Source organism: Chiloscyllium punctatum, chromosome 38 (assembly GCF_047496795.1).
Source record: "Chiloscyllium punctatum isolate Juve2018m chromosome 38, sChiPun1.3, whole genome shotgun sequence".
NCBI lineage: Eukaryota > Metazoa > Chordata > Chondrichthyes > Orectolobiformes > Hemiscylliidae > Chiloscyllium > Chiloscyllium punctatum.
Window position 1 is genome coordinate 32458947 of NC_092776.1, and position 16814 is coordinate 32475760.

Consider the following 16814-nt stretch of genomic DNA (forward strand, 5'->3'; position numbering starts at 1 on the left):
AACCTAAGTGCAGTGAAAAGCTTTGTTTTGCGAGCAGTACAGGCAGATCAGAGCAAACAAGGATATAAGATGATAGGTTGTGTAGACAGAGCGAGGTGCACAAAACAAGATCAACATTATTTGAAATTAGAAAGGTCCAACAACAGGAAAGTAGTTGTTCTTGAATCTATTGGTATGTTCAAACTTCTGCATGTTCTGCCCAACAGAAGAGGTTGGAAGAGAGCATTACCAGAGTGGGAGGGGTCTTTGATGTTGGCAGCCTTTCCGCAGCAATGAGAAGTTTAAATGGAGTCCATGGATGGGAGGTTGGCTTCCATGATGGTCTGGGCTGTGCACACAATTTTCTGTAGTTTCTTATGGTCCTGGACATAGCAGCTGCCATCCCGGGCCATTATGCACTCAGATAGAATGCTTTTTATTGTACATCTGTAGAGTTGGTGAGGGATCTTATGAACATGCTGAATTTTCTAAGCCACCTGAGGAAGAACAGGCATTGTTGTGCCTTCTTGACCATCATATCTACATGGGCGTCCAGACAGTTTGTCAGTTATCTTCACTCCTCAGAACTTGACATTCTCAATCCTGTCCACCTCAGCTCCATTGGTGTAGACAGGGATATGTCCTCCTCCTTTCTTCCTGAAGTCAATGATCAGTTCCTTCGTTTTGCCAACATTGAGAGACAGAGATTGTTATCACTGCATGATGACACCAAGCGCTCTTGTCTCCTTTCGGTATTCTGACTCATTGTTGCTTGATATCTGGCCTACCTCAGTGGTATCATCAACAAACTTGTAGATGGCATTCATATGGAATTTGGCCACACAGTTGTGGATGTACATGGAGTAAAAGAGGGACCTGGGACCTGGATCTTTGCAGGGCGCCAGTGTTGAAGATTATCATTGGGGTGGTACTGTTGTCTATCTTCACTGATTGCAATCTGTGGGTCAGGAAGCTGAGGATCCAGTTGCAGAGGATGTAACTGAGACCTAGGTCTCAGAGTTCTGAGATCAGTCTGGTCCAGATTATGGTGTTGAAGGCAGAGCTGTAGTTGACGAGTAGAAGCCTGACATGGGTGTCCTTGTTATCCAGGAGTTCCAGAAATTAGTTTAGGGCTAGGGAGATGGCATCTGTTGTGGACCTGGATTTATTTGCTGTTGAGATCATTTTGGATTTTCTAAATTTAAGCTTACAAACCTATCCCACTAAGGATGATAATATAACAGAATGGTAAAATTGTTTAGGGCTCAGGGATAGAGCATGCACTAACTTTACATCACGATTTCAAATCACAATTTAAAGTTGCTCTTGGGAGCATCAGATATAGTGCATGCTAATAGACAGTATTGACATTACCTTTTTTTGGCTTGTTGAACATCAATTAATTGAATTTACACAAAATTAATTAGGCTTGACTTTGACTGCTCATTCTATTAATAATGCTCAAATAAAATCTAACTCCAGATAGGGAAGAGAGCTAGTAAAGTAGCACTGAACAAAACGCAAAGCTGTTTCAGTGAACACACGTGGACCAATATATCCATTACTGAACTTGGAAGAAGAGGAAGAACAACTAGAAAAGTAATAAGAAGAGGAGAACAATCAGGACTCACTGTTAACTCAGTCAGTGTGGAGACTACAAATAACAAAGCCTCTTGTTTTAAATTAATTGAACTGCTCTTGAAGACTAAGCCTCACTAATCTTGGCATTCAAGAACTGAGTTGAGTTATTCTGACATGATCCTAGCTGACGGTAATATCGAGCAAGGTCAGAAGTCACATGTCACCAAGTTATAGTCACTTCACCTGATGAAGGAACACCAGTCCAAAAGCTTATGGTTTCAAATAAACCTGTTGAATTATAACCTGGTGTCATGTTATTTCTGACTTTGTCCACCCCTGTCCAACACCGGCACCTCCACGGAGGAGGTGAGATTGGGTTCCTGGCAGCGGCTACGTCCAGTGGATTCATGAAAAAGGCAGGTTTTGCCCCAGTACCAAGCCCTGCAGCACCAGCAGTGTCTGCATCATCGAGTGGGGGTCTGAAGCAGACTCATGGTGATTTTGGTTGGTGCGGTACCCAGCAGCACAGTGACATTTGCAATGCCAAAGTCCAGTGAGAACTCATAGTGGCTAGGGCATTGTTGGAAGTGAGATGTTGCTGAAGAGTGGGCGACATTCGTTCCAGTGGCAGCAGAATGGTAAAGGGGACTTATGCCTGGCCAACAGGCCCACAGGCCATGGCAGAATACTGAAAAAGAAGAACTGTAAAGTTGAATACTTTCTAAAACTTTCTTTGTTCTTCTGCCTTCCTATTTTGTGTTTTGGTTTATTTTTCAGTGTTTTAAGATGGTGCGGAGAGTGGCAACACTATACAACACTTTTCATTGTATTTTGTAACAAGGTACACATGACAATAAATAAATTAAATACAAATACAGTCCCTAAAAGAAAAGGTCAAAGGCTAGGAATCCTGCAGCAACTATCTCACCTCCTGATTCTCCAGAGCCTGTCTACCATCTACAAGGAAATGATGGAATACTCCCCACTTGCTTAGATGGTTACAACTCCAACAACACTCAAGATGCTTAGCACCATCCAGGACAAAACCATCCCCTTGACTGGCACCATACCCAGAAGTATCCACTCCCTATACCATTGACGCTCACTAGCTTCTCATACTGTTTGTTAGACTGCACCTTCCAAACTCATGACTGCCACTGTTTAGAAGGACAAGAGCAGCAGGTATATGGGAACTGTAAGTTCCTCTCCAATCCATTCACTACCTTGATTTGGAAATTCATTGTTGTTCATTCCTCCAGTGTTGCTGAGTCAAAATCTTGGAACTGCCTTCTGAATGGCATTGTGGGTTCTACGTACATCACACGGACTGCAGTTGTTCAAGAAAGCAGTTTCACCACCAGATTTTCAAGGGCAACTAGGGATATGCCATGAATGTTGGCACTGGCCCAGCCAGCAATGCTATCATCCCATGAGTGAATTATAAAATAAAAATAAAAATAAAAATGTTGTTATTGCAGCCGTAGACTGCACAACAATATTGGAAATCCAAATCTCATTGCTGGCTTCATAGACGACTGTATGGACTCCACAATGAAAACAACAAATAGGAGGGCATTACATGAGTGACAAGGTACTAAAGAAACAAGCTAAATGAACAAAAATCTTGGAAGTACACCATTGAGTAAGTGGACTTACATCAACCATTCTGAACAACTTGATGAAGGACGGAAAAAGACATTAGGACATGAAAAAGAAATCCAGAATACAACAGAAATATTACTACAAGACATCAATGTAATGAAATTGGGGGTAATTTGAATAGATATTTCAAAATATATCATATGAGCAAAGAAATGACAAAACTTTCATGTGGTTAATTCCTTGATTAAATATGAAGGATATTAGGAGGGATAAAGTTAAATGATAAATTATTTTGCATATTGTTGCATTCATGCAACTAATACATTTGCAAATCACTGCTTTTATACTGGGAGAGAAATAAATGAAATAGGTAATAGACTATCCTTCGTGAAATGGTTGACTTCAAGTAAATTAAGAACTGTACAGTTGATGAGGAGGGCACTGTCATAGATCGTCCACATGTTTGGTTAGGCAATTGCGCAGATCAACTGACAGGTCCTGTATAAATTGTATAACTTAAATTTGCATTAAATGTCAAGCTAACATGTTTGCATGGACATTATTTGTGAATTCGTGATTAATAGTGTGTTCACAAGTCTATATTTTCACAAGCATGGACATCTTGGGAGACTTTTTAAAATGGTGTTTGGAATTTGAATATTCTGGGCAGATCCCACTTTTTCAAATGCAGGAGAGGGATGGTACATGAATCAACCAAGCAAGTGACCCAAACTCAGCAGAGCAATTTTACATGATTTTTGAGTGCAAACAGATTCCACTGGTCTTAACCTGTAGTGTGGGGCCACAATTTTGTGAAGGAGGTATAAACGCATGTGAAGGGCAGACTTAAGATCCACTTAAGTGTCATGATCTGAAGTAATTTAAATTTCTAGCTCTTTAGATTTGAAAACCAGTGTACATTTTCACCTACAGTAGGTAAAACAAACACTTGCAATTAGAGTACATTGATTGGCATGCCATCTTTTGTAACTTCAAAAAAAACCAGCTAACTCATTTTGGAATTTAAATAAATTTCATTGTTTATAGTTTCCAAGGTTTGTTACAATAACTGAGCCCACTGTGAGTGCTTGACTGAGTATCCAAATGGCAAGGCCATTTATCTCAGTGGAGGGATGTAAAGACATTTGATTGACAGTTTAAAGAGGTTATGAAAAGATAAGCTGTGGTTGGTGAAATTGATATTTGTAATACAGGTTGGCTACCTCAGGGGTTTACATTTTTGAATGGCTTTTATGAATGAAAATGTTTTCAAGGTTAGGTATGCTTGAATGATAACTTTACTAGATTATTAGATCCTTTTGTGCATCTCCTTACAATATCTGAGGTTGGTCTATTGTGCATTTTTTTGTGTGAATAACTGTAGAGGGTAACTGAGTGTGGAGAAAGCATTAGTGTATCAGTGAGATGGCAGTGAGATGGGGAATCCAAGTAGATTTGAGATGCATACAGGAGGTATGGACGCATGGAAACTAGGAGGGCTTAATTTGAGGACTGGAAAGCCTAATAAGCTTTAACTATATTGGACTGAAATCCAAGAGCAATGCTTGAACCAGGATGCCTTAGGCCACTTGACTTGGCATTCATTCACTTTGGTAGCCATCTCTGAAGGCGGCAGGCACAGTTCAATCCCACCAATGCATCCTGGAATGAAAATATGATTGGCTTATTCAAGGAGATATGCCTACTGAGTCGGGGGTTTCCCAACTCGACCTTCCTGTTTCTTTCATGAAATGGTGCCCTAAGTGTGCCAGCTGCTGCCCTCATCTAAACACAATCAATTGTTCTGCAATGCCATGTTGGAAAAGAATGTTTTATGGACAAATAGCTTTCGAAAATGCTTCCTTTCCTCCAAAGGAATCTGCAGTAGTTTGTTGCCCCAAAATGAAAACAGTACAACAATCCTAAGAAATTTGTAAGAGATTCTGACTGGGGTGAAAGAAAATGTGTGTGTTCTATGACTAATGTCCCTTTAGATATGCCTAGGATAGCTGCAATAAATAATGACTGGAAAATCAACAAGAAATAAACACATTGCATTTGTGTAGCTCCTTTTGTGACCACGGGTCATCCCAAAGCATTTTATGGCTAAGAAAGTGTTTTAAAAGTAGTTACTTTTGCAATGTAACGCTGCTATAACTAGGCTTTGAGCTGTCAGAGCTAAGGTTATGAATTGAGCTCCTCACACAGACTCTTAACAGCTGCTGACCCTTCATCGATTCTTTACTCTCTTGGCTCTGTAGGGCGAAGTATACCAACAGTTACACTTTTAGAGGCTGATGCTGTTCTAAATCACCAGCATCCCTAATTTGTCTTTATCAGAGAGTAAGACTCTCTCAATCTCTTCATACATGTTACTGAATGCAGCTTTCCAGCAGTGATCCATACCTGCTCCATTACTAGTTCTGTCCGGTATACTCTCTCGTTTGATATCAGAGTAGCATCGTCATCGTTAACATATTTACATTGCTTATTACAATAAATGTAGTAGAGAATTTGAACATTTCACAGACTACCATGCAAGTTTCAAACCGTTTGTTTTAAGTACTCATCAAGAGTTAATATTAAATGGAACATTGCGTAAAATCCCAAATTTGTTTACAGTTTGGGATATTTGCACTTTTTTATCTTTATATTTTCCACCCATGATGTTAACCATCCCAGAGATTAAATCAGTCATATTTCAGTCTTGTAATGACATAGAGAATAGAGGGGCTTAATTTTCAGCACATTGTTCTGACCAGGGTCAGGACAATGGAGCTGTGAGTTACAAAATAAATAACCCTTTATAATTTTAGTGGGTTCAGGAAAGATCCTATGTTATGAAAATTATGTGAATTAGTGAACTTTACTGCACTGGTATTCCAGACCGATTATTAACTACCCTGACTTTATGTACCAAGTGGCACTGGACAGTCACAGTCTCCTTGCTAAATTTCAGCATCGTTGCTCCTCCTTCACATGTTAGCTGAATTTTGAGTGTTCATTCTCATCCCTGGGCTAGTTTGCTCTACAAATCATGCTCCTCCCCTGCCCTCTCCCAGTTTGCTCTCTCCCTTTCTTTGTGCTGCACTAAGAAATAACCAATAATGACTGATGTATGGGGCTGAAGATAACTGCATACTATTTACTTCTAACAATGCTTCAAGATCATTGCCTGACTTATGCCAGTTCAAAATGTGAGTCAGAGTCACTTTCTATTTGCATCCTGACATTAATAACTGTGCACAAAGTTCTCATTATTGGCCTTCATCGTGGCTTTGTTAAAAGACAAAGAAAGAGTCTCTTAATTCCATTATCAATTTCAGAATGGTACAAAAAAATCAGAATAAATTTGCACTTTCTATTGTTTATGGTCTCATGTTTATGCTAATCTATTTTTGTTATAATAAGCAAATAGATGCACAGAGCAGTATTATTGACTACGGTACTTGAGATAAAATCCATTTCTAATTGGTAATTTTCCTGCTAGTATCACAGCTACCCCAAATGAGAAAACTTAATGTCAAATCAGTAAACACTACTGTTGGCCTCTTGTGAACCATTTGCCTCTTCATTAAGCTGCGAAAGAATCTCTTTTAATGGCATTTGAGAAACGAGGACAAGTGGAAATCTCTTGCTAGTAGTTTACAAAAATAAATCAGGCTTTCACTTCTAATTTTATATCAAAGTATAAACCATATCATTCTTATAAACAGAATATAGAACAACAACTACAGGAAATAAACAGCTTATCAGAGATCAGTTCAAAGAGAAAGACAGGTTAACAGCTTCAGTGCAATCCTTCATTATAATCAGAGGTTGGATAATTGAATAGTAAATTCTTTTTGTGCTTTCCTGTGACTGATTGACCTAATGGGCAATACCAATTTTCTGTTTTTGTATCATGTTTTCCATGTCACCATTTGGTTCATCTTAGGATAAATTATGTTTTATGTTAATCTGAACACTCATCTGAAAATGTCTTCTAACACAATACTAATGGACTACCCTCTTACTTGGAACATATTCAATTCATGTATTTAAAGAAGACGTGATTTGGAAAAAATGTAAAAGGTGCTTATTACATGTTAGGAAATTTTAAGGTGCTACTTTCCAGTACCGTTGATTTATGATCAGCCTGCACCATTAAAAGTGACAGCACACTCCTGAGACCTTCTAGCAATTTCCTTGATATCCATTTATCTCTCTTCTGAGTTTTGAATTCCCACACACTTGAAGCAGATGATTATGGTTGTCTCTTGAGTTCAGAAGGCACTTCTGTGTTGCTGTAAACTGCTCCCAAAGATAACAAAAAGCAGGCACCTCTGGAATATATGTGACTTTGTTCCATGGATACCCAGATGTGAATGTTCAAAGGGTTTATCGATGGGGAATTGCACATGTATCTAATATGCTGATGAGTGGAGAAAAATGGGCTGATGTGTCATTCACTGGTTAGTTCTATTTGTCCTTGCTGATGTCCTATGCAGTTTCAATGTATTAACATCTACTATGCACATCATAAGCATGTGAAATACATACTGATTGAATTTTTACATGTCAGGAAAACCACTAAAAATACAAAGATTCTTGTAATATTGTAAGTTTGGTTCCTTAAAACTTTAGTTTTAATATTTTTGTTATTTTGATCGAATTGCCGTAAAGAGTTATTGTCTATGTATGGACACATTACTGTGTTATCCTGAGGAGTTTCACATACAGACAGAATCACATTTGTGACAAGTTAGTAGGAACATGAATAGTTCGTACAACAAAAAGTTCACGGCATTATCACCTGATGGCTTTGCTGAAGCTTTTAAGTTAATTATGATTTCAGGCAATTTTAATGGTGAAGATTTAAATGAAATGTCTGTTAAAAAGTGCTGCACTATGATTCCACACTGATCAATGGATCATTTTTGCAAAGATCAGAACACGGCCTGTTGAACTAAAAATGTATGCAAATCGCAGGAATTTTTAAATGACAGGATGTCAGTTACCTAGAATCAGTTCTTGAGTGAGGATTTATTTATATCTGCTTTAATCTTCCTAGAACAAGTGCTCTCTACAGTTCTATTGGTTATAGATCACACTTTTTTGAGTTTTAATTTTGCTGTATTAGCACTTTGCATGCCTTACATAAAGTCCAGTGATGAATCACAACAGCCATTATGCTTGAAGAAAAAATGACTCCTTTGTGATTTGCTGACTGATGCTGGAGGAGGGAGGCCATGTTTACACTTGACCTCCTCATGAACTCATTTCATTTAAGACCTATATTGGTTCTGCTGAAATATATTCATCTGAATAGTCAGAGTAGGAATTCACTGAATTAAATGACTAAGTTATGTCAAGAATGTACATAATAATGACCTAATACCAAACATCAGAAATTTACTTTGACTTTAAAATACCACAGTATATGTGCATCAGTTTAGGAAGTAAAAAGATCCTTTATTCCTGGTTAAAATCAAGTTTTGTTGTTGATGAGAAATTCAGCACCTGGGACAGTCTTTGAGCTTTCACTAATTCTGAATAAGTCAGTTCCTACCAAATAAAATCACACAAGTATGTAGGTTCTCATTCAAACAGCTGTTTGTTTATTTTCCTGCTGAATATTTTAAAGAACTAGAGATGCTTCGGGAAAGCAGTCTTGTGTAATTTAAAGCTTCAAGTTTCTTTTAATTAAATAATCTGCTGCCTGACCTTTAGCACATTCAACCCTGTTACCACATGGTTTTAGTCAATCACAGAGAATTTGGCTCACTTTCCAATTGCACAAGGCACGTATGCTACTGTTCTCCTCGAGTAAGTCACTGAAAATAAAAGGTGGTAATTATTTTTCTTTTCTCTGTTTCAATTTGCATTCATTACCAATTAGAACTGTTTGATGTATGAAGTTGTCACATTGGAGCAGACTTAAAATTTCAAGGGCAAAAGTAAAGCTCTTGTTTCAAAGTTGCATTAATGCAGTGTCACTGTCGTGTCAAAATCTCAAAGCTCACTTCCTTCCAGCTCTGTGGGTGCATCTACTCCCCAAAACCTGCAGCATTCCAGAAGGCCACTCCCACCAACTTCGTAAGGATGACTAAGGATGGGCAAAAAATGCTTGCCAATCCAGTGATGCCCACATCCTGTGAATGAATATTTAAAAAGCCATGACTGAGGCCTGCATGTTGTCAATAGAAAAGAGAGCTGAGATGATGCTGTTATGAAAGAATAAACACTTACTGGCTATTTACAAGATAGACTGCGTGTAAATGGCAATTAGGATTAACAGACATCACAAAATAAGCTGCACTCATCATGATATAAAGGACTATTCCTGAAAGGAGCTAACCAGTGTTCATGTTGTTGTTCAGGTATTCAATTCAATGTGTTATTAATAATGTTACGCTCAAGTCCAGACTTATGTCTCACAAAAGACTCAGATAGCAACTGTGAGAAGTGCACTATCATTAACCTATTCTGTTTTTCATCATTGAGCCTATCTTCTACCAAATATTTAATATGGGCATCCATTCTAGTTGGTATCTGTAACCTAGATTAATGTCAATAAGAAGTTAGTGAATTGACCCACGGCATCACAAATGTTTCAGTAGAAATTGCCACAACATATGCAATGTTTACAGTGGTACAGATTTTGTCATATATTCTAGACTGTTGGAAACTTTATTAAAACCCCTCTCTATCAGGTTATATCTGAGCTCTTGTATTTTGTGATTTCTTGGATTCCAATTTATTCCTTTAGTTCAACTATGAAGAAGACTAAATAGATTTTTTTTGATTGGAGCAGAGAAGGCTGAGGGAGGATCTGACTAAGGTATACAAAATTCTGAGGGGCATACAAAGGACAGAAAGGGAGAAATATTGCCTTTTAGTACAGAGTAGCCAGGAGGCACAGTTTAAAGGTAAGGAGCAGGGGGTTGATGGTAGATTTCAGCCAACATACTTGTGGGTATTTGGAACTCACTGCCTAAAAGACTGGTAGAGGTAGGAACCCTCAAGACACTCAAGAACTACTCGGATAAGCACTTGTAATGCCATAGCCATAAAAGGCTTCAGGCGAAGTGCAGGAAAATGGGATTAGAATACATTAATGTTTGACGATTAGCGTTGATATGATGGGCTGAAGTACCTCTTTCCATGCTCTATGACTCTATCAGACATCATGGATGATTCATTTAATAAGTAGCAGATAGACAATGTGATCTCCTTCTACACTGGGGAGATGAAATGCAGATTAGGTAACTGCTTTGTAGAACCCTACATTCTATGTATAAAAATGATCCTGAGTTTCCAGTTGCCAGCCACATTGCTCCCTGGCCAATATTTCTGACTTGGGCTTGCTGCAGTGCTTCAATGCATCTCAGCACAAGCTGGAAGAATAGTGTCTCATCTTCTGCTTGGGGACCAGTCCTCAGAACTCAATATTGAGTTCAATAATTTTAGAGTCTGAACATCCTCTTCCATGTCTTTTACCCACCTCCAGATCCCAGACTCTGTAATCTCGCTACAGATGCTGTCAGATCTGCTGAATTTCTCCAGCAATTTCTGTTTTGTTGTGGGTTTCCAGCATCTGCAGTTCATTGTTTCAATTGAGTTTCTGCAATACTTTGTTGAAGAGTTTTTGGGAGAACTAGGAGCTGAATATGTAACCGTCTAACCTTTAGAAGCTCCAAAAGGAATCAAACAATTGTATAAAGGTGTGGACTGGTAACCATACAAGGTCGGGTCAACCTCGTCACATTACTTTAATGTGGCCTTGACCATCTTGGCCACCCGTGCCCCCAGTTAATCAACCTTTTCATTGGCCTGATGGTATCAAGCTGAGCTGACGACGTTCAGGAAACCAAACAATTCAGTCAAGTGTTTCAAGCGATCATCAGTAAACTGCAGAGCATAATCTGAAATGACATATCTAGAATGCCATGCTTGGCAAAATGTTTCTTAAATGTTGTGACAACTGTCATTGAAGTGTAGATGTGTAGCTGATTAACCTCAATCCATTGGGATATAGTCAACACCAATGAAAATTAGATCCCACCCAAGGTAATACCATGGCTAAGATGAGAAAGAGGAGGTCATCAAGATTATTTTGCTGTCTTTTCAATGGATTGGCACACATTGAACAATTGGAGAACTTAAATGGCCTGAGACATACCAGATTATCAGATAGAGGCGGAGGCTTGTTTCAGACACATGGTAACACCCAGACATTCCTGGGTTTGATATTTCTGAATGTCTGCATCTTGATTTCATTTGATTAATTGTTGGCACATGTATCAAGATACAGTGAAAAGTGTTGTTTTGCATGCTCGACAGACAGGTTGTATCACACAAAGTGCATCAGGAGCAGAACATATTGCAGAATAGAGTGCTATAGCCACAGGGAAGGCGCAGAGAGAGAGATCAAAATTAACACTTGAGAAGTCCATTCAATATTCTGATAACAACAAGGAAGAAGCTATTCTTGAATCTGTTCGTATGTGTATTCAAACTTTTATAACTTTTGCCTGACAAAGAAGAGTGTAACCGGGGTGGGAGGGATGTTTGATTATGTTGGTTGCTTTCCTGAGGCAGTGGGAAGTATAGATGGAGTTAATGGAAGGAAGACTGGGTTGCGTATGGACTGGGCTGTGTTCATGGCTCTTTAGTTTATTGCAGTCTTGGGAAGAACAGTTGCCATACCACAATGTGATGCATCCAGGTAGGATGCTTTCTATCGTGCATCTATGAAAATTGACAAGAGTCCTTGTGGTATGCCAAATTTCCTTAGCCTCCTGAAGAGGTAGAGGCATTGTTGTGCTTTCTTGACTGTTGCATGTACATGGGTGGACCAGGATACATTAGTGATCATCACTCCCAGGAACCTGATGCTCTTGACAATCTCCACCTCAGCACCATTGATGCAGACAGGGGCATTCCCTCCACTCCACTTCCTGAAGCCAATGACCAACTCCTTCATTCTACTGACATGATGGAGAGATTGTTGTTTTACACCATGCTGCTAAGTCCTCAATCTCTTTTCTGTATTCTGTCTCATCAACATTTGAGATCAAACTTACAATGATGATGGCATCATCAAACTTGTAAATGGAGTTGGGTGAAATTTGGTTACACAGCCGTGAGCATATAAGGAGTACAGTAGGGGCCTGAGTATGCAGCCATGCAGGACACTGGTGTTTTGGATTATTGTGCAGAAGATATTGTCACCTATTCTTACTGATTGCAGTCTATGGGTCAGGAAGTCAAGAACCCAGTTACAGAGAGGGGTGCCAAGACATAGGTCTCAGAGTTTGGAGAAAAACAAGTGATTGTAAACTAGCAGATCACAGAAGGTGATGGCATTGCTCTAGTTGTTGCTTTAAAATATAATTAGTGACAACGCATGAAGGCTTGCCAATGGCATAATACTTCTGGATAGTGCGCATTCTACATTGGCTTTTTAAACCATACAGATTACTTATATTTTTGAGAGATCAATGCTGTATTATTGCTTTGAGAGCTCTGTTACTTTATGAACTGAGTATAGTAATGAGCCAAGGACCAGGATGACCTACATAAAGAGTCTAAGGTGCAGGCTAAACAGTGGGTGTGTATGAGTCGGATACTCTGTTACTGTAACTTATCGATGTGTTTGTAAATAACCTATTTGAGAACCTCAAATAAATTAGACTTACATTACTCATCAATCCTGTATGAGCATGGTAATTCTGCATTTCAAGAACACAATCTGTAGTGATAGTTTCTAAAATAAAGGCAGTACTGTGAATTAGAAAAACCACAGGAAATATTCTTAGACAAGAGATTAATCAGTGCTGTCATTACATTTACACCCAGGCCCAGGAAAACCAAAAGAAGATGCTTATGACACTAGCTAAATAGCGAGCACTCAATTTTGTGAACTAGCCAGATCAGTGATCTGTGCAGGTGGCAAATCACACTGAAGAAACTGCAAAGCTAAGAAGCCAACCACAATTTATAGGCCAAATCAAACAATTAAAAGGTTTTGCCTCTTTCACATGCCCAAAGGACTTTGATAAGTGCATGTTCAAGAACAAATTTGACACAGGATGAAGTATAAATGCCAAACCAGTCAGAAACCTGAAGGATAGGTACCAAAAGTTAATGTTACTATTACAGCAAAATGAAATTGCACATAATCAGTCTTCCATCCCTTGCATTGGTACATCGATAATGAAATGTAGCCATGTCAATTCTACAAGGAAACCTCATAGATTTAATCTGGTGGACATGAATAAATCAGCAATTACAGGATTACCAATGTGCACAGAATCCAACGTTGAGTTCATGTACAAGACCATCGAGAAACTCAAGTGCAGTAAAAGAATTCAGGACTGCTAACTCTGAGTAAGCCCAGGACTTTGAACAAATATACCCAGATAGATTCAACTCCTGAGGAATCATTAAAGGTGATGCTGTATTGCACTACAGAGAAGACAATTCCATCTCTCAATCCTTCCTGAAAGTGTAGTGTTCACATATCAAAGAAGCCAAAGAGGGAGCTGGACATTGTAGAACATCATAGTACTAGTCAATTTATGTATCAGCACAAACTGCTGCAATTCTACTATGTGTATGGTAATGAAAGCTGCCATAATCAGTATATGGCATCTAAGTTTTTCTCTAAAGAGATGCCCAGACAAAATTCAACACAAGAATCATTTCTCAAATTTGCAGGATCTAAATTACTTGGCAAAGGAATCTTTAAAAAAAATCTGAATTTTCAGAACACCACTTATGAGATATTGCTTGCAGGGAGTCCATTTCAGTCTGTCAGTCAGTCAGTCAGGATCTATTCGAGCAGAATGTGGCCAGAAGTACTGAAAGTAATCTTGGATGTGCAGGTATTGCTAATGATGTTACAGTGGTGGGCAAAACCAAAGAAGAGCACGACTGAAATTTATACACTAATGGCAGCGACCAATATTTCACTGAGCTATGCAATTGCTGGGAAACTCCAGATATGCCAATTTGTTTTATTCCCTCACAGAATGTAGCCAGTTCTGGCTAGGCCAGTATTTATTGCCCATCCCTACTTGCCCAAAGGGCAGTTCAGAGTCAGCCACATTGCCATGGGTCTAGAGTCACATGCAATCCCCACCAGATCAGGATGACAGATTTCCTTCCCTAAAGGTCATTAGTGAATCAGATGAGGTTTTTCAACGATACTTTCATGGTCATCCTTAGCCTCTAAATTCCATATTCTATATTGAATTCAAATTCCACCATCTGCCATGTTAGATTTGTACCCGAACGCCCAGAACATTAGCTGAGTTTCTGAATTAATAGTCTACTACCAAAGTCTCTCCAATGAATGATATCCACTTCTGGATGCCACTGCAATGCACAGGCCTTGAAGGTCCATTTGGCAATGAAAGACATTCCAGGAAATTTGGCAACAGTTCTTCATGAAGGACTGATTTTTCTAGTAAGATGGGCTAAGTGATTGTTGATCAGATCAAGCTTTTTATCATTACTTATTCAGATATAGTATCCATCTCAATGCAATCAAAGTTGAAGATGTATGTCACATGCCTACTCCCCAAGACAAAGAAAACTTGCAGAGCAATGTGCCCTTTAAACTGTGCAACTGTGCAATAATGAATCTCCCTCTTGACCTTTCGTATGAGAGTGTGTGGAACCTTCCTAGCTGTGTAAAGGCACACTGCCTCAGAAGTTGGTTTCAATATGATGTAGAATGCTGTTTGTAGCTTTTCTGGTTCAGTGAACAATTTAGGTCACATCTATCTTGTCAGCTTCATTTTGATTGATCCACTCATCTACTTTGCAAATAAGGTGCAAATCAGTGCAAGCTCCCAGGCTCAGTAGGGAGCATTCCTGATTACTAGGCTGACATGGCAGCAATGTGATCATTTCCCAGCAAAAGGAAACATTCAACAATGGTCATGATCATCCCTTTTTTTTTCACTTTCATTCTGCTGCCCTGTCACATCACGGGTCAACTATCAGCCAATGGCAATCCGTTTGAAAAGAATTAATACTTGCAGCTGAGTTTTGGGCAGCGCTGCCAAACTTTTCCCAGTCTGTACTAGTATCATATTTCAAACTAAGACAGGAGTCAAAGGTAGTGAGAACTTCTGTATATCCAATGTTTCCTCATTGACTCACTGTTAAATTAAAATGCTTTTGGCGCTGCTGCCAACTGTATAAAGTAGCACCCTGACTTTATCCTGTCTGATTTCTCCACCAATCCAGAGCCCTTGGCAGTTACTGAAGCACTAGACATCAGCTAATCCCATGTGCAGTCTAGTCAAAGCCATCCATCTGGTACAATGGCTTGGGAAAGGGTAGGTCTTCTCTATACCTCAATGTGTCTATTTTCAGCTGTTGTTCGACTCACTAACAATTTGTCACTCCAGTTGTAGCTATAGGTATTGATTCTGCTCTGCTGAGCTGACAGCTTTTTTTTTGTTTTCCCATATTTCTTAGTATGGGCGACTGACTGTGTGGAGTTTGCACGTTCTCCCCGTGTCTGCGTGGGTTTCCTCCGGGTGCTCCGGTTTCCTCCCACAGTCCAAAGATGTGCAGGTCAGGTGAATTGGCCATGCTAAATTGCCCATAGTGTTAGGTAAGGGGTAGATGTAAATGTAGGGGTATGGGTGGGTTACGCTTCGGCGGGGCAGTGTGGACTTGTTGGGCCGAAGGGTCTGTTTCCACACTGTAAGTAATCTAAGCTAATCTATCTAAGCTAATCATTAAATAGTTTGAAGATCACTTTTGCAATGCATTAACATCATGACTTGGACTTGCATGTCTTCAACAGAAGACAGCCAGAAACTAAAGGTAAAGTCACCATAGCCTTACCAGACCATAGGACTGCTCTCTCAATAGACAGAGATGATTGGTGGTGGTTTAACTGGACGGTCACCACGCCTCAAGCAAGGGAAGAGGTTGAGAAGGAGAGTCCTTCATGCTCACCTCAGCCAGCCCAGGAATTGAACCCACGTTGTTGGCATCACTTTGCATTGCAGACCAGCCATCCAGGCAAACTGGGTCACTATAAAGCATTACACATATAATGGCCGTTTACAAAGTAAACTCCTGCAGGACTTCATCAGAACTTTTCTCTCAGGTTCTGGTTACATGTGGTCCGACTCCAACTGATAGCACTGACAATGCATTCTAATTTGCCTCAGAAGTATTAAATGCTGTATTCTACAGAAGTTGCAAAATTTAGACAACAAATGAGTTGTGGTGCTACATATTTCAAGCATTTTATTTTAAATATGGCAATCAGAAAAGCATTTTGAAATATTACATGCTCTTATACATATAAGAAACACACAAAAGAGAGGATTTAGCATTGCATTTAGGATTTAGTACTGGAGTCCGCTGAATTGGTGTTTCAATTGAACTTGGAATAGTGGGATAAATATTTCTTCCATCTGCTGACTGTGAAATTAGTTCAAGAAGGTTTAACTCAATTCTTAGTGACTGCAAGTCCACAGAACAAAACTATCTCCATTTTCATAATAATTTTTATATATCTGCAGTCCAATAGAAGTAATGAAGAGCTGCAAGGAATGAAAGTACAACTCTGAGTCACATTTCTGAAGCTTGGTAAGATATGGCACAAGGAACTTTACAAAGCTATATCTGATCAG